This window comes from Lotus japonicus, chromosome 2 (assembly GCF_012489685.1).
Source record: "Lotus japonicus ecotype B-129 chromosome 2, LjGifu_v1.2".
NCBI lineage: Eukaryota > Viridiplantae > Streptophyta > Magnoliopsida > Fabales > Fabaceae > Lotus > Lotus japonicus.
In genome coordinates this window covers 9,273,072-9,280,571 of record NC_080042.1, presented here as the reverse complement: position 1 = coordinate 9,280,571, position 7,500 = coordinate 9,273,072, and positions in this window count along the sequence as shown.

Sequence of the window (7,500 nt, the reverse complement as noted above, 5' to 3'; positions counted from 1 at the left end):
GTGAAAAGCTTGGAAAACTCAGGATTCCACGTGAAATTCCAAGGTTTCACGTGGAAAACTCAAGTTTCCACGTGAAATAGCCCAGGTTTCACGTGGAAAGGAAGGAAATCTCAACATTCCACGTGAAAAACTCAAGTTTCCACGTGAAAAGCTAGGAAATCTCAGGATTCCACGTGAAATTCCAAGGTTTCACGTGGAAAACTCAAGTTTCCACGTGAAATAGCCCAGGTTTCACGTGGAAAGGAAGGAAATCTCAACATTCCACGTGAAATTGGCCAAGTTCCACGTGAAAAGCTTGGAAATCTCAGGATTCCACGTGAAATTCCAAGGTTTCACGTGGAAAGCTAGGAAATCTCAGGATTCCACGTGAAATTCCAAGGTTTCACGTGGAAAACTCAAGTTTCCACGTGAAATAGCCCAGGTTTCACGTGGAAAGGAAGGAAGTCTCAACATTCCACGTGAAATTGGCCAAGTTCCACGTGAAAAGCTTGGAAAACTCAGGATTCCACGTGAAATTCCAAGGTTTCACGTGGAAAGCTAGGAAATCTCAGGATTCCACGTGAAATTCCAAGGTTTCACGTGGAAAACTCAAGTTTCCACGTGAAATAGCCCAGGTTTACGTGGAAAGGAAGGAAATCTCAACATTCCACGTGAAATTGGCCAAGTTCCACGTGAAAAGCTTGGAAATCTCAGGATTCCACGTGAAAAGCTTGGAAATACCATGATTCCACGTGAAACCATGCGAAACATTGAGAATTCATGCACCAAGAATGAATCTCCCTCGTGAAACCTAGGCTAATATGCATGGAAAACAAATTTCCAGGGGCAAAGCTCAAGTCTCAATGAAAAGTTGGTTTGTCAATGCCATGCCATGGTGCCCAACATGTTACCGGATTCGGTAAAAACGTGGCAAAACAAAATCCCCGTGTGCATATTCAATGAAATTTGGTGGAAATGTTGGAAATATGCTCCTTGAGGTACACCAAAAATTCCAGAACAAAATTCGACCTCTAGGTACCGTTTTCTATTTTTACCGATTTCCCCCGTTTCGGTCGGAAAATCATATAAAAAAATCCCCGTGTGCATATGTAATGAAACTTTGTGGGAATGTTAGAGATATGATCCTTGATGTACAGAAAAAAATCCAGACCAAAATTCAACCTCAAGGTACCTTTTCCTATTTTTACCGATTTTCTCGGTTTCGTCCCAAGAAAAAATTCATATTAAATCCATCCCTTGCTGGAAGTTGATGAAACTTTGGGAACCATCTTGTTTCATTTTTATAAGCATGCCTGCAAAAAATCACGTCCAAATTCGACCTCTAGGTGCCCAAACTAAATTTATGTCTCCTCAAAAAAAGGGTATCATCTTGTACAAGTGTGGAATTGTTGCGTTTTCCTATAGTAGGGGGGAGCATCCAGGTGAAAAATCAGCCCAACGTGAAATTTTCAGAAATGCTATGGAATGCCCCCCTGAGCGTCCCGGGCTAGCTTTTCACCTCATTCCATGGCAAATGAGTGATTAAACGGATCAAATCACTCAAAATTCATGTCCCGATCAAAAATTGCGTCCCGACCGAGATTTTTCAAAATGGGTAAACGACAACCCAGTCACAATTTGTGACTTATCACACCCAGTTGTGGCACACAAACATTGCGTTCTTAAGGTTTGGTGAAGCTTTTGCTTGACTCCGGCATGTTCGAGCTCAAATTCGTGAGCTTCAACCCGTCGGTCGGGCATTCGTCGATCCTCATTTTCGGAGCTTGATTTTTGTGTTGTCCCAACTGTTTGGAATGTGATGTGGCTGATTGATTTCACTCTTGACGTGCCGAATGCCGACCACAATCTCATTGGCGTGGGGATTCCGGTGACGGCGCTAGCGTCAGGGGTCAATTCGTGATGCCGCAGCACGAACCGAAATTCGTGTTGCATGTCTCGGCGGGTCGTGTGATCTAGTTTGGACGCGATTTTTGATCTAAACGTGAGTTTTTGCCATATGGTAAATGATTGTGAAAATGTTTCTAAAAAATGATCCGACTTTTTCGAAGAAAACCTTTTCAAAGAAAATGATTGTGAAAGCGATTTCTCTTGAAATAAAATCTCTTTTGAAGAAAATGTTGATTGTGAAAGCGATTTTTCTTGTCCCTCAAATAACGAGTCCCGATCGGTACATGCGGTGGGTACATTTCCAGGTTTCATCATACCTAGCGATGTAGACATGGCGCTACTCGATGCTTCCATTTGCTCGCTTGCCTTGGCATTGCGGGGTGTGGAACGTTTAGTGGTGTTGGGTCTACTGTACGTGAGGGTGTATGAGTTGTGTTTGGGTTGTTTTTGCTGGCTGGCTCCATGCTTTTGCATCGAACGGTTGGCATGCAATCCTGTTTCAAGTGAACGTCCCTTTTAGTTGCGTGACTGCGATGTAAGATCAAGTTTTTATCTAGTAGTACAACTCTATGTTTTGATGATTACAAGTTAACCTTTTGATATGAACAATTGTGGTACTCTAACGTGTTTTTCTGAGTGTGCTATTTACAGGCTCTGACCTCAACTCAATCTCACACAAATCAGAAGCACTGTGTATAAAGAGTGACCCAAGCAACGCTTTCGCATTCACCATGTTCAGTATGAACAGTGGAAAAGCTTCAGAAGTTCTGAAGCTATACAAACTCTGATGTGGACTCAGTCGCTAGAAGCTCTGAAGATCCAGAAGTTCTGATAACCAAGAAACACTGAAGGTTCAGATGTTCTGATGGTGTAGAAGACTCTGAAGATCCAGAAGCTGAATAGTGGAAACTCTGAAGTCCAGAAGCAAGAAACTCTGAAGGCCATGTTCTTCCCTCTGAGTTCAGAATCAGAAGATACAATGGTCAGAGGATCTGTGCTTTCCCTCTGACTCTGATCAACCGGCTTCACAAGTTCCAATATGAAGTATTCCCCTGATCAGAAGTCTCCTAGGTTAAAAGGTCAAGTCGCTATCCAAGTACAAAAGCAAGTGTACCTTCCTGACGACCTACCTAACGTTCTCAGCCACAGCAGAAGCTGGATTTTCCAGAACTGCCCTCCAACGGTAGCATTTCCCATGCAACGCTCAACCCTAATCCTTGGAGTATATATAGAGGCTGAAGATTGAAAGAAGCGGCTAAGAAACCAAGAAGAAGCAATACACACGCGCAAGACATATTCAAAATATTCTAAGCTTTCTTTCATCTGAAATTCATTGTGTTTACTATAAGCTTTTTAGAAGCACTTTCTTTGTAAACAAGAACTTCATATACAGTTGTATAGTTTGCCTTTAGGAGATCAAGGTTGATCGGATCCTAGAGAAGACTAAGAGAGTGAATCTTAGTGTGAGCTAAGTCAGTGTAATTGTTAGTCACTTGTAGGTTTCAAGTGCAGTTGTAACTCTTACCTGATTAGTGGATTGCCTTCATTCTAAGAAGGAAGAAATCACCTTAACGGGTGGACTGGAGTAGCTTGAGTGATTTATCAAGTGAACCAGGATAAAATCCTTGTGTGCTTTTCTATCTCTTATCTTTAGCACTTAAGTTCTCGAAAGATTTGCCAAAATCTTTAAGGTGGAAGTTTTGTACTGAAAACGTTATTCAAACCCCCCCTTTCTACCGTTTTTCATACCTTCAATTGGTATCAGAGCGCAAGTTCTGATTACCACACCTAACAGTGTTCAGTGATCCGGGCCGGTGTGAAAAACAATGGCTGCCACCACCAGTGAAACTTAAAGAGATGGTTACAATGCAAAGCCTCCTATGTTCGATGGTCAAAGGTTCGAATATTGGAAAGATAGACTGGAAAGTTTCTTTCTGGGTTTCGATGCAGATCTCTGGGATATTATTGTGGATGGCTATGAGCGTCCAGTTGATGCAGATGGCAAGAAGATCCCAAGGTCAGAGATGACTGCAGATCAAAAGAAGCTGTACTCACAACATCACAAAGCAAGAGCAATTCTTCTAAGTGCTATTTCCTATGAGGAGTACCAGAAGATTACAGATCGTGAGTTTGCTAAAGGCATTTTTGATTCTCTGAAATGTCTCATGAAGGAAACAAGAAAGTCAAAGAATCAAAGGCATTGTCTTTGATCCAAAAGTATGAATCCTTCATCATGGAGCCAAATGAGTCCATTGAAGAAATGTTCTCCAGATTTCAATTACTTGTAGCTGGCATACGACCTCTCAACAAGAGCTACACAACAAAAGATCATGTCATAAGGGTCATCAGGTGTCTTCCTGAAAGTTGGATGCCTTTGGTGACTTCAATAGAGCTCACGAGAGACGTTGAGAATATGAGTTTAGAAGAACTCATCGGCATTTTGAAATGCCATGAGCTGAAACGCTCAGAGATGCAAGATCTGAGGAAAAAGTCCATAGCCTTGAAATCCAAATCTGAAAAGGCTAAGGTTGAGAAGTCAAAGGCTCTTCAAGCTGAAGAAGAAGAATCTGAAGAAGCATCAGAAGATTCTGATGAAGATGAGCTGACTCTGATCTCCAAGAGACTCAACCGCATCTGGAAGCACAGGCAGAGCAAGTTCAAAGGCTCTGGAAAGGCAAAAGGAAAGTATGAGTCCTCAGGCCAGAAGAAGTCTTCAATCAAGGAAGTCACATGTTTTGAGTGCAAAGAATCTGGGCACTACAAAAGTGATTGTCCAAAGTTGAAGAAAGACAAGAAGCCAAAGAAGCACTTCAAGACGAAGAAGAGTCTGATGGTGACATTTGATGAATCAGAGTCAGAGGATGTTGACTCTGATGGTGAAGTCCAAGGACTCATGGCCATTGTCAAAAACAAGGAAGCAGAGTCAAAGGAAGCTGTTGACTCTGACTCAGAATCAGAAGGAGATCCTAACTCAGACGATGAAAATGAGGTATTTGCTTCTTTCTCTACCTCTGAACTGAAACATGCTTTGTCTGATATCATGGATAAGTATAACTCTTTATTGTCTAAGCATAAAAAGTTGAAAAAGAACTTATCTGCTGTCTCCAAGACTCCTTCTGAACATGAGAAAATTATTTCTGATTTGAAAAATGAAAATCATGCTTGGTAAATTCTAACTCTGTGCTTAAGAACCAGATTGCTAAGTTAGAAGAAATTGTTGCCTGTGATGCCTCTGATTGTAGAAATGAATCTAAGTATGAAAAGTCTTTTCAAAGATTCCTAGCTAAAAGCGTGGATAGAAGCTTAATGGCTTCAATGATCTATGGCGTAAGCAGAAATGGAATGCATGGCATTGGCTATTCTAAACCAATTAGAAATGAGCCTTCTGTGTCTAAAGCTAAATCCTTGTATGAATGCTTTGTTCCCTCTAGTACCATATTGCCTGATCCTGTACCTGCTAAAATTGCTAAAAACCCTCTTAAAAAGGGATCTTTCTCTATGACTAAATATCATGCAAATATTCCTTTAAAATATTATGTTGAGACACCCAAGGTGATCAGAACCTCTGGGGTAACTAACAAAAGAGGACCCAGAAAGTGGGTACCTAAGGACAAGATTATCTACGTTGCAGATATCCTTGATAGCTCCACTGAAACACCAATCATGGTATCTGGACAGTGGATGCTCGCGTCACATGACGGGAGAAAAGCGTATGTTCCGAGAGCTGAAACTTAAGCCTGGAGGCGAAGTTGGCTTCGGAGGAAATGAAAAGGGTAAAATTGTTGGTACTGGTACTATTTGTGTAGATAGTAGTCCATGCATTGATAATGTTTTATTGGTAGACGGCTTAACACATAACTTATTGTCTATAAGTCAATTAGCTGACAAGGGTTATGATGTTATATTCAATCAAAAGTCCTGCCGGGCTGTAAGTCAGATCGATGGCTCTGTTCTGTTTAACAGCAAGAGGAAGAACAACATTTATAAGATCAGATTATCTGAGTTGGAGGCTCAGAATGTGAAGTGCCTTCTGTCTGTTAATGAAGAGCAGTGGGTATGGCATAGACGGTTAGGGCATGCCAGTATGAGAAAGATTTCTCAGCTGAGCAAGCTAAACCTTGTCAGGGGCTTACCCAATCTGAAGTTCGCTTCAGACGCTCTTTGTGAAGCATGTCAGAAAGGCAAATTCACAAAAGTCCCTTTCAAGGCAAAGAATGTTGTCTCAACCTCAAGGCCGTTAGAACTTCTGCATATCGACCTGTTTGGACCAGTGAAAACTGAGTCTATAGGTGGCAAGAGATATGGGATGGTTATCGTTGATGACTATAGCCGCTGGACATGGGTAAAGTTTCTAACCCGCAAGGATGAGTCTCATGCTGTGTTCTCTACCTTCATTGCTCAAGTGCAAAACGAGAAGGCTTGTAGGATTGTGCGTGTCAGAAGTGACCATGGTGGAGAGTTTGAGAATGACAAGTTTGAGAGTCTGTTTGATTCCTATGGAATTGCACATGATTTCTCTTGTCCCAGAACTCCTCAACAAAATGGTGTTGTTGAGAGGAAGAACAGAACTCTTCAGGAGATGGCTAGAACCATGCTCCAAGAAACTGGCATGGCTAAGCACTTTTGGGCAGAGGCAGTAAATACAGCATGTTACATTCAGAACAGAATCTCTGTGAGACCAATTCTGAATAAGACTCCTTATGAATTGTGGAAGAACATAAAACCCAACATTTCTTATTTTCATCCTTTTGGCTGTGTTTGTTATGTTCTCAATACTAAGGATAGATTGCATAAATTTGATGCTAAGTCTTCTAAGTGTCTATTACTTGGTTATTCTGATAGATCTAAAGGTTTTAGATTTTATAATACTGATGCTAAGACTATTGAAGAATCTATTCATGTTAGATTTGATGATAAGCTTGACTCTGACCAGTCAAAGCTAGTTGAAAAGTTTGCAGATTTAAGCATTAATGTTTCTGACAAAGGCAAAGCTCCAGAGGAAGTTGAGCCAGAGGAAGATGAACCAGAGGAAGAAGCTGGTCCCTCTAACTCACAAACTCTGAAGAAGAGCAGAATCACTGCAGCTCACCCTAAGGAATTGATTCTGGGCAACAAAGATGAACCAGTCAGAACCAGATCTGCCTTCAGACCCTCTGAAGAGACCTTGCTGAGTCTGAAAGGATTGGTGTCCTTAATTGAACCCAAGTCCATAGATGAAGCTCTTCAGGACAAGGATTGGATTCTGGCCATGGAAGAAGAATTGAATCAATTTTCCAAGAACGATGTTTGGAGCTTAGTGAAGAAGCCTGAGAATGTTCATGTTATTGGAACGAAATGGGTATTCAGAAACAAGCTAAATGAGAAAGGAGAAGTAGTCAGAAACAAGGCAAGGCTAGTTGCTCAAGGCTACAGCCAGCAGGAAGGAATAGACTACACCGAAACATTTGCTCCAGTAGCAAGACTGGAGGCAATCAGACTGTTGATCTCATTCTCAGTAAATCACAACATAGTTCTACATCAGATGGACGTAAAGAGTGCCTTCCTAAATGGTTATATCTCAGAGGAAGTTTATGTTCATCAACCCCCAGGTTTTGAAGATGAAAGAAACCAGAC